The sequence below is a fragment of the Onychostoma macrolepis genome, chromosome 22 (genome assembly GCF_012432095.1).
Source record: "Onychostoma macrolepis isolate SWU-2019 chromosome 22, ASM1243209v1, whole genome shotgun sequence".
Classification (NCBI taxonomy): domain Eukaryota; kingdom Metazoa; phylum Chordata; class Actinopteri; order Cypriniformes; family Cyprinidae; genus Onychostoma; species Onychostoma macrolepis.
Window position 1 is genome coordinate 8,238,637 of NC_081176.1, and position 11,499 is coordinate 8,250,135.

The following is an 11,499-nucleotide window of genomic DNA, read 5'->3' on the forward strand; positions in this document are numbered from 1 at the left end:
AATGTCATCTCCACTTCTGCTCTCTCTGACACGGTGGCGGGAAGCAGTGAGACAGCGAATCATTAACACGGACTGGGACACCTGTGTGGTGCCGTGTGGCCCTATGGCGCTAATTGGTGCAACAGCAAGTCATAAATTAGAGGGCAGGGTGATGGTGTGAAGGACGGAATCAACAGCTCTGGCCTTTCGTGAGGAATTTCACGCCGCATGAACAAGCCAATCACTGGGCAGTACAGACGACTGCTCTGAAACAAGAAGTTATGTCAGCCCAGACCTCCTCTCAGTCAGATCCTTCAATACATGTGAGATAGATGACGGATGATGGATGGGTAGATTGATGGGTAGAAAGATGGGTGGGTGGATGGATGGATGGATGAATGGACAGATGGATGATGGATAGATGAATGGATGGATGGATCGACTGATGTGTCAAAAATGGGTGGGTATATGGATGAATAGAAGACTAAACAGATATGTAGATGGGTGGAAACATTGATGGATGGATAGAAAGGTGGATAGACAATTGATAGATTAATAGTTAGATGGATGGATAGATAGATGGGTAGAAAGATGGGTGGGTAGATGGATGGATAGATGATAGATGATAGACAGATGATGGATGGATAGAAGAGTAAATAGATATTTAAATTGGTGGACAAATTGGATGGATGGATGGATGGGTGGGTGGATGGATGGCTAGATTGATGGGTAGAAAATGGGTAGGTGGTTAGATGGATGGATAGAAGAGTAAATAAATATGTAAATGGGTGGAAACGTAGATGGATGGATGGATGGATGGGTGGGTGGATGGATGGCTAGATAGATGGGTAGAAAGATGGGTGGGTGGATGGATGATGGACAGACGGATGGATGATAAATGGGTCGTAAATGGGTGGCTAGATGGATGGATAGAAGAGTATATACGTAAATGGGTGGATAGATAGATAGATAGATGGATGGATCATAGATACTGTAGATAGATGGGTAGAAAGATGGGTGGGTAGATGGATGGATGATAGATTGATTGATGGATAGATAGATGGATAGACTGATGGGTCGAAAGATGGATGGGTAGATGGATGATGGATAGGTGGATGGGTCGATAGATATGTTGATGAGAAGAAAGAATGATAGAATGATATACAGATTCATTAGTAGATAGATAGATAGATAGATAGATAGATAGATAGATAGATAGATAGAATGATGGATAGATGGATAGAGATGTATCTAGATATCTAAATGTCAAAGGCAGAAAGAGACTCCTAAGTATTTTTTGCTCTGAGTCAAGTGATAATCGTCTCTCAGACGGCCTTGTCCTCACTTTTCTCTCCGCCTGGTTTTGAATACTGTGAATTTAGACATGTGAGTGTAGCAGCACACAAGGGTCATTAGAGACGCGGCGTCCTCAATCAAATCCACGACCCAGTAACACAGCCAGAGAACAACTAATGATGCTGTTCACACAATGTCTCCACAACTACTTTTACCAAGGTTTCCATGAAACGCAGAGGAAAATGTCATGCTAATAATATTTCACCTGATATAGTAATTCTGTGCACCTCTTAATCTCTAACGTCAAGAGTTATTCTGCAGTAAAGCCACAAGAGACCGTGTTGAATTTGCCATGCTTGTGACTGCAACATTATTATAATGATAAAATGTATAATGTTTTATTTATTATTATTATTATTAATAATTATTATCATTAATATTAGTAAAAAATTATTTTATTATTATTATCATTTGTTATTATTTGAACATGGCTCGTCCAATCCAAGTTGCTTTAAAACTTTAATTTTTCCCCATATCATCGTGACTTAATTTCTTAACTGTAAAACTCTTTTTCTCTCATCAGCACACGCGAAGGAGTCCAGATATGAAAGATACTGTTAGGAGATCATCAAGAAGACCAATTAGAATCCATTACCTGAAACAATGCGCGGTGTCAACCACGTGGCAATTAGTACCGCGCCGTAATTAACTCTGAGCTATTCTGGACGAATGTCTGGTGCGGGATCATGCAAATGTTTTTCTTCATTAATATTGCAAATCATCCCTGTTGTGCATCATTTTGCTTGCACTAACGTCACAACTGGAGAATTTTAGTGACGTGTGTTTACGCAGTAAATCAATTGATTTTAGAGTTGCGTCATCACTTTAAAGGAATAATTCACCCCAAAATTTTAATTTGCTGAAATTTTACTAACCCTCAAGCCAACCAAGATGTTTGTTTCTTCATCAGATCAGATGTTTCTTTCTTCATTTGTTTCTTCATCAAGCGTTATTATGGATTATTAACTTGTATTTTAGTTCAAAACTAAAGATTTGTTTCTTTTGTTTCTAACTTTGTTAGATTTGTTTCTTACAAACATGCAGCTTTTATCTTTTCAAGATGTTAACTGATGGACTGGAGTGGTGTGGATTACTTGTGGATTATTGTGATGTTTTTATCAGCTGTTTGGACTCTCATTCTGAAGGCACCCATTCACTGCAGAGTATCCATCGGTGAGCAAGTGATGCAATGCTACATTTCTCCAAAAATAATGAAGAAACAAACTCATCTGCATCTTGGATGGCCTAAAGGGTGAGTACATTTTCATTTCTGGGTGAACTATTCCTTTAGGTCCTAAAGCAGAGCCACTGCATGCAAAGCAAACCAAGTAATTTTTCCTGCTGGTTTTATATGAAGGCCACTACTCACTAAGCCCTACAGGAAATCAAATCTGTCTAATCTCAAGCCCTCCACCCCATCCCTTTCCACCGGCTGTATTTGTCTCTCTTATCACCTCCGAGTCAATTACCGGATCAAACGGGTCGGTTAGGTACAGCTGTCGGAGGCGGACACAAGCTTTGGATCTGATACGAGATTCCATCAGTTATTCCGTGGGTCAAACGGGAGGCCGCACATCTTCTGTCAGCTACAGCTAATGCTCTGCTAATTACTCCTAGATACCGAAGCCCGAAACGGCCGAATACAACGAGAAATTCAGCAAATGATTGGTTCGTGGAAGCCGTTTTTAGCATAATGGCTTCAGGGCTAAAGGCTCTTGATGGGTAATGACCTTTTGTACAGCTTTAGAAACATACAGATCTTCTATTTGTAGACATTTTCTTCTTTTTCATCCATCAATCTCTTTCAATTGCATCTTTTATAGAGCTCTGAGAGGATGTGGTTCATGAACAGTGCAAAAAGAGTCACAGGACCTTAGATCTCATCCGCTAGGACTTAAAAGGCATCTGTAGACCCTTGAGAAACTTCCTGAATCCGTGAGTTTTACCATCAAACCAATGTGTATTTGAAGGTTTTGCAGATTTTATGTAAAAAAAAAAAGAAAGTTGTTTGATCTTTTGCGACTTTCATTGAGGTTTAGTAGAAAGCTGGAAAAGGTGGGTAAAGGTGTGGTCACATTTACTGTTGCTTGGCAAAATTTCGCTGGTAAAATCCAATCATGTCAGTGGGAATCCAAGCAATCAGGAGTTTTGCGTTAAGGTGAAAAAGTTCCTTACACAGATTTCACAATAGGTTCATGCAAAATGAACCCAATAAGTTGGTCACAACAGAAATTTCATCTTTTACATCTAATTCACAGAAATTTCACAAATGTGGCCACACCTTAACAGAAAATGACAAGTCTGATTTAAACGCTACCTAATTGCCACAATATGAACATACAAATGGTTCTAATTAAAAATGGTGAATATTTATAAATAAATGACTGTGAAAATTTAAATAATAAATATTAAATAATAAAATACAACAATAAAAATCAATTAAAATAATAAATTAAATAATAGTGGTGATAAGGGTCTTATAAATGTAATAAATATAGAGCATATTAAAATAATAAAGTGATCAAAATGTCATTTTCTTTGTATTATAGACTCAATGTTAATAAATAATAAACAGTACATTAAAATAATAAAAACAATGAATAAGGATTTTTTTTTTTACAATTTTTATATTTTAATACACTCAAATAAAAATATACCATACAATAAAATAATAATATTAATTTTATAGTTTGATGAATTATTATTTATTTATTGGGCCTTATTTTATGATGTTCTTTACATAGGCTATTTCACTATTCAAATTAGTTTGATTTATGCTCTGTAGTTTATTGTATTTCCACTGACAAGACAAGAAAAACCTGAAATACAGTATCTCACAGAAGTGAGTACACCCCTCACATTTTTGTAAATATTTTATTATATCTTTTCATGTGACAACACTGAAGAAATTATACTTTGCTACAATGTAAAGTAGTGAGTGTACAGCTTGCATAACAGTGTAAATTTGCTGTCCCCTCAAAATAACTCAACACACAGCCATTAATGTCTAAACCGCTGGCCACAACAGTGAGTACACCTCTAAGTGAAAATGTCCACATTGGGCCCAACGTGTCAATATTTTGTGTGGCTACCATTATTTTCCAGCACTGCCTTAACCCTCTTGGGCATGGAGTTCACCAGAGCTTCACAGGTTGCCACTGGAGTCCTCTTCCACTCCTCCATGACGACATCACGGAGCTGGTGGATGTTAGAGACCTTGTGCTCCTCCACCTTCCGTATGAGGATGCCCCACAGATGCTCAATAGGGTTTAGGTCTGGAGACATGCTTGGTCAGTCCATCACCTTTACCCTCAGCTTCTTTAGCAGGGCAGTGGTCGTCTTGGAGGTGTGTTTGGCGTCGTTATCATGTTGGAATAGAAGGGAGGGGATCATGCTCTGCTTCAGTATGTCACAGTACATGTTGGCATTCATGGTTCCCTCAATGAACTGTAGCTCCCCAGTGCCGGCAGCACTCATGCAGCCCCAGACCATGACACTCCCACCACCATGCTTGACTGTAGGCAAGACACACTTTGTACTCCTCACCTGGTTGCCGCCACACAAGCTTGACACCATCTGAACCAAATAAGTTTGTCTTGTTCTCATCAGACCACAGGACATGGTTCCAGTAATCCATGTCCTTAGTCTGCTTGTCTTCAGCAAACTGTTTGTGGGCTTTCTTGTTCATCATCTTTAGAAGAAGCTTTCTTCTGGGACGACAGCCATGCAGTCCAATTTGATGCAGTGTGCAGCGTATAGTCTGAGCACTGACAGGCTGACCGCCCACCCCTTCAACCTCTGCAGCAATGCTGGCAGCACTCATACGTCTATTTCCCAAACACAACCTCTGGATATGACGCTGAGCACGTGCACTCAACTTCTTTGGTCGACCATGGCGGGCCTGTTCTGAGTGGAACCTGTCCTGTTAAACCACTGTATGGTCTTGGTCACCGTGCTGCAGCTCAGTTTCAGGGTCTTGGCAATCTTCTTATAGACTACACCATCTTTATGTAGAGCAACAATTCTTTTTTTTCAGATCCTCAGAGAGTTCTTTGCCATGAGGTGCCATGTTGAACTTCCAGTGACCAGTATGAGAGAGTGAGAGCGATAACACCAAATTTAACACACCTGCTCCCCATTCACACCTGTGACCTTGTAACACTAACGAGTCACATAACACCGGGGAGAGAAAATGGCTAATTGGGCCCAATTTGGACATTTTCACTTAGGGTTGTACTCACTTTTGTGGCCAGCGGTTTAGACATTAATGGCTGTGTGTTGAGTTATTTTGAGGGGACTGCAAATTTACACTGTTATACAAGATGTACACTCACTACTTTACATTGTAGCAAAGTGTCATTTCTTCAGTGTTGTCACATGAAAAGATATAATAAAATATTTACAAAAATGTGAGGGGTGTACTCACTTCTGTGAGATACTGTATATGTTTTTTCCAGCACGATTTCTGTTTACAGATTCCGAGGCTTCCCCTGGATCAAAGTCAAACCACCTAGCAACCACCCATAACACCCTAGCAACTAAACAGCATTGCCCTGGCAATGCAACACCCTATCATCATAACACAGAGCTTTGCACGTGGCAATCTTTAGAAAATGTTGCAGACTAGTTAAAGTCTGTGATGTTTATTGTTTAATTTAGCCGCAACGTGCATTCCGGGAAATGCGGGAGTTCGGGAGATTCTGAGAAGAGATTTCGCATTAGCTAATCTGCTTCAGCAAGCACTTAGCTCGAGCGCTCTTATCCCTTGTTGTTTCTTTCTCTTTGTTATTTGCAGTAACACTCACTGATGTCTTCTGAGGGACCGACTGATCAGGACAAGCGCGCCAGTGTGGGTGTTGATGTCGAGTGAAAGATCAGAACAGCAAGCGTCTGCGCTCGATCTCTGGACTACATTGTGGATATTTTTAGAACACGGTTCCTTTGAAGAGAGAGAATGAAGCTCCGGCCGCTGTCTGATCTTGATGTGATTTCTCTCTCTTTCTCCCGCAATGACCGCGTCCTCCCCTCACGAACATGAAAGACGCCTGAAACATTCATGCATTTCAGTCATTCTTGCAGCGCGGGGCAGTGTGGCCTTGCATTTTTAATGGAGAATAGAATGTAAAGAAAACGTTTACCTGCATCAATTGTGTAGATCCAGACATGCATTTACCGAAGTGCGGCTACATTTATCTTATATAGACCATACACACCAAAGAAGGATTTAATATCGTTTTAATTATATAGCTACGACACAGAATAAAGTTATCCTTGAATTACTTTCAAAATGATTTTTTTTTTTTTACCCCCAGCTGATGAAAGTTGAAAACCACTGAACCAATGAGAATCCACATGAGTAAAAAGAGCGACATTGACATTGTTCTATCTTCTGATTGTCTTATCAGTCTCTCTCAATTTTTGTCCTTTTATTGAAAGTCATGAAAACACTATTGTGGAGTTTTTCTTTTGCTATTTGAGCAAATGAGAATGCAATATATATATATATATATATATATATATATATATTTGTGGTAATCTCCCATTCACTGCTCTTCAAGTTAACCCAACTATGATGACTTCTACTGCTGAGAAACCCGGAAATGTGAAAAAGGTCTATTGCCCATTGGTGTGGACACTAATATAGTTAGTCATTTGTGTGAACAGGCTTTTATTATTCATACTGTGAATTTTCTTAATTGAGCACTTAATTGAGAAGTGAGCACCATAGCCTTTACAAAAATAGTTTCATTTGGGCAAACTTACAGTTATTAGCTGTAAAGTAGTCATAAATTTGTTCTTGACACAAGGATTGGATCAAAAGTTGATATGAGACCATATTGTGGCCAGAACTGATGTACAGTATCATACACATACTTCATGGAGAGGCAATCCCAGAATGCACTGCAATGATCTCTCTGTGGAAACCAGGCATGTATAAATAAATTGATAAATGACTAAAAGTATTATTAAAATGTTAAGTCTAATTGAAATGCACCATTTGACCAAATATGTGACCCTGAATGACAAAACCACTCTTAAGTGTAATTTTTTTTTTCCCCCGAAATTGTTAGAATCAGACAATATTTGGCTGATATACAACTATTTGAAAATCTGGAATCTGAGGTGCAAAAAAATCAAAATATTGAGAAAATCGCCTTTAAAGTTGTCCAAATGAAGTTCTTAGCAATGCACATTTCTAATCAAAAATTAAGTTTTAATACATTTATGGTAAGAAATTTACAAAATATCTTCATGGAACATGATCTTTACTTAATATCCTAATGATTTTTGGCATAAAAGAAAAATAATATAATATTATTATATAAATAAGATAATTTTGACCCATACAATGTATTTTTGGCTATTGCAACAAATATACCCCAGCGACTTAAGACTGGTTTTGTGGTCCAGGGTCACATATGTGTGAGTATATGTATTTTTGTGCTAAAAGTACTGCATTGTTAGCTTAGCAACAGGTTAATGTCAAACTCTTATTGAAATTAAGTTGTGTTGCTGCAAATTTGAACATAAAAATACAAATTTGAATTGGCTAAATTAGATTACATGTTAGGTTTGAAATTGCAGCGAATGTTTGCTAAAATGCTATATTTTTGTAAGCATAATCATGGAGCAAAAGTGATATAATATACAGTTATCAATTTAACTTAAAAATATGTATATATACATTAATGTTATTAATTAATTTATACTTAAGAGAAATATAATCTGGTGTCAAAACGGTCAACAATATGTTCTCCATCCCACGCCGTATGGCATTAAGTATGAGAGATTTCTTTTTAATAGAATTTAGTTTATGTGATTTTCAGACCTTGGAAAGTTATAGAATCTAACAAAGTTTGCTATTTTCTGTAGCATATAAGATATTTCTTATACTGTAGTTATTTTGTTCTGAAATATCTCATTGTCTAGACATGGCTAAGTGTGAAGTCTATAGGATGATTCATAAAACATGAAGCAAAATTCGTGAAAATTAATTAACGGAAAGGTGTTGGAGCCCTGGATTCTATGTCCATTTAAATAAATTACAAAAAAGTACATTGAAGTGAAACACACATGATCAGAAGACAATGAATATAATCAATTGTACCATGTTTATATACTTCATTCCCCTAGTGTGATGGTGTTAAATGGGGCCGTGATGTCACTCACCACACATGGTTCATTTTAATATTCAGCATATATTTAAATGCATGGACAGGACTGGAGAGAGAACTCGTTAAACTATGTGCTCAGAGTAAAACATTTTTTTTTTTTTACATTCTCATTCTTCATTATCCTACACCTGCGTGTGGCTTTTGATTGAGGTGATGAGCCTGAACAGGGGAATATTCTCTTGCGCGCTCGTTTGCCATTCATTTTGTAATTCCTCTCTGTCGCTACACTTTTCATCGCATTCAGCTTCACTGTTATTGAAGCTACAATAATTCTATTACGGATACAAAACCCAGAGATCTGTCAGGAAGGCAGTGAAGTGAATTGTGCTGAGGTCTGAATGAGAATAGAGAGAACGTCATCTTCTTTCTTTATATAGATGTATATTGTGTGACTAAGACTATTTATTGTAGATTAACCGTGTAGTACAGAAAAGCAAGTACAAAATGTGTAAAAAGGGTGTTTATGGGTGATTCTTCACTTTTTCAAACAATTTTTCAGGTGTTGAAGCATGTGTCTTGGAATAAGGATCTGTTCACGGCCTTGACTTTTTTATATTATGTGTGACGGTAATGACATTTCTCTCTTTTTTTTTTGGAAACCTTGCACATGCTAACAGCACAAGCTCACTAGCAGTCAGTTAACTCTGAAGTTATAAAAATAAGAAGAAATTGACTGTTTCTGAAGTAAATTGCTTAAATATTCAAGCAAATATTTTGATTAGTTTGGTGATGACATCTAATAAAGTTGCTTTCAGATCGTGATGTAAATTGTAAATGAAAAAAAAAACATTTTAAGATTCACTTCTCATTTCCATCATAACCAAATATAAACTTTTGTGGACAAACTTAATTGCTTTCTGAAACAATTGTTCTTTTTTATTATTTTTATTTGGTGTGAGTAATATTGAAAAAAAAAATGTATATATAAATGTATACAAATAATTTAAATATATATTTTAGGCAAAAAATGCTAATAAAAAGTACTTGTTAGTAACTTCCATTTATAATTTAGTATTATTATTTTTATTTTTTAAACAATTGTTTCATTTAAAATTTTGGTGTGACGTTATGACAGTAATATTGGGAACTGCAATTCTTTGCTATAAAATACAAAAAAAAATGTGTGTGTATATATATATATATATATATATATATATATATATATATATATATATAAATTTAAATATTATTTCAGATATATTTGATTACAGTCTTTATTTATTTGTTTAAATCAAACTAAGGGACTTAAATTCCCTTACTGAAGAATCAATCTTATATTCATTTATTTTTTGATAAATAGACTGAACTGTATTCTTTAGATTTTCTTATTAAACATTTTTATATTACACACATTATATGGTACCAGTAATTACTTTCATTAAAACAAGTACATTATATAAGGCTTATCAAATCACTGGTTAATGTAAATTCTAATTCTATTTGTTTTATATATCTTCACTGCAGAACCCTGCTGTACTCTCACAGACCCCTGGTCAAAAACCTCATGAAAGAACTCATCAAAGCACATCATGCGGTTGTATTTAAGCTGGACACGTCGCTGTAAGCGAGTGAAATGCTCTGAAATAATCTGTATGTCACACAATCCTCCTCCATCCTCATCTGCGTACTGATCTAATGTGTTTTACAGTGTGTAAAGTCCACACAGCAGCGTTGTGAGTAATAAAAGCTGCTTTTATTGATGATATTTGCACAAGCTCACGGTTTCCTTGAAGCTTCGTTTGAGTGTTTGACTGTTCTCTTAGGTTTATATTGCATGTCAGCATGGTAAAGGTCAGATCTTGATAGCTCAGTGAAAATGGGATAATTTCACTGAATACACTTTTGATATTAAAGTGCTCGGTATCTAAATATGATTCTGAATAATAATAATCACTAAATTCATACATTTACTGAAGGGTTTGCTGATGTTAGTCTGTGAAAAACTTGCCAACACAATGCTAGGGTGTTCTGGGTGGTACTATGGTGTGTTGGGTAGTTACTAGGCTGTTTTTGGTGGTTTCTAGGGTGTTCTGGGTGATCACTACAGTAGGTGGTTTCTGGTTAGTTACTAGGGTGTTTTGGGTGGTTTGTAAGGTGATCTGGGTGATCACTACAGTAGGTGGTTTCTGGTTAGTTTATAGGGTGTTCTGGGCCGTTACGATGGTGCCCTGAGTAGTTTCTAAGGTGTTATGGGTGGTTACTAGGATGTTATGGGTGATGACTAGAATAGGTGATTTCTGGTTAGTTACTAGGGTGATTTGGGTGGTTACTAGGGCGTTTCTAGGGTGGTTCTGGGCAGTTACAACAAGAAGTAGTTGCTAGGGTATTATGGGCGGTTACTAGGGTGCTCTGAGTGGTTTCTAGGGTGTTCTTTGTGGTTACTATGGTGTTCTGGGTAGTTTCTAGGATCATTTGGGTGATAACTACAGTGGTTGGTTTCTGGTTAGTTACTAGGGTATTCTGGGTGGTTTCTAGAGTGTTCTGGGTGGTTACGATGGTGTTATGGGTGTTTTCTAGGGTGTTCTGGGTGATCACTAGAGTAGGTGGTGTCTGGTTAGTTACTAGAGTGTTCTGGGTGGTTACTTGGGCGTTTCTAGAGTGTTTTGGGTGATTACTAAGGTGTTCTGGGCAGTTACTACACCAAGTAATTGCTAGGGTGTTCGGGGCAATTACTAGTGTGCTCTGAGTGGTTTCTAGGGTGTTCTGGGTTGTTACTATGGTGTTTTGGGTGCTTACTATGGTGGCTTGGATAGTTACTGAGGTGTTCTGGGTAGTTTCTAGGGTCTTCTGGGTGATCACTACAGTATGTGGTTTCTGGTTAGTTAATAGGGTGTTCTGGGCAGTAACTACAGTAAGTAGTTGCTAGGTTGCTCTGGGCGGTTACTAGGGTGATCGCAGTGGTTTCTAGTGTGTTATTCCCTGCAGTTATTAGAGTGTTTTGGGTGGTTTCTATGGTGTTCTGGGCAGTTACTAGGATTTTCTTGGCAGT

General features: G+C 37.3%; 1 long non-coding RNA gene across 1 annotated transcript; it reads left to right on the plus strand.

Moving 5' to 3' along the window:
• Positions 1–584: 584 nt before the first annotated feature.
• On the plus strand, positions 585–6,538 carry LOC131529770 (uncharacterized). The gene is made up of 4 exons (XR_009268214.1): positions 585–2,587; positions 2,953–3,057; positions 3,159–3,270; positions 6,131–6,538. It is a non-coding gene; the product is annotated as an uncharacterized LOC131529770 (long non-coding RNA).
• Positions 6,539–11,499: the final 4,961 nt, after the last annotated feature.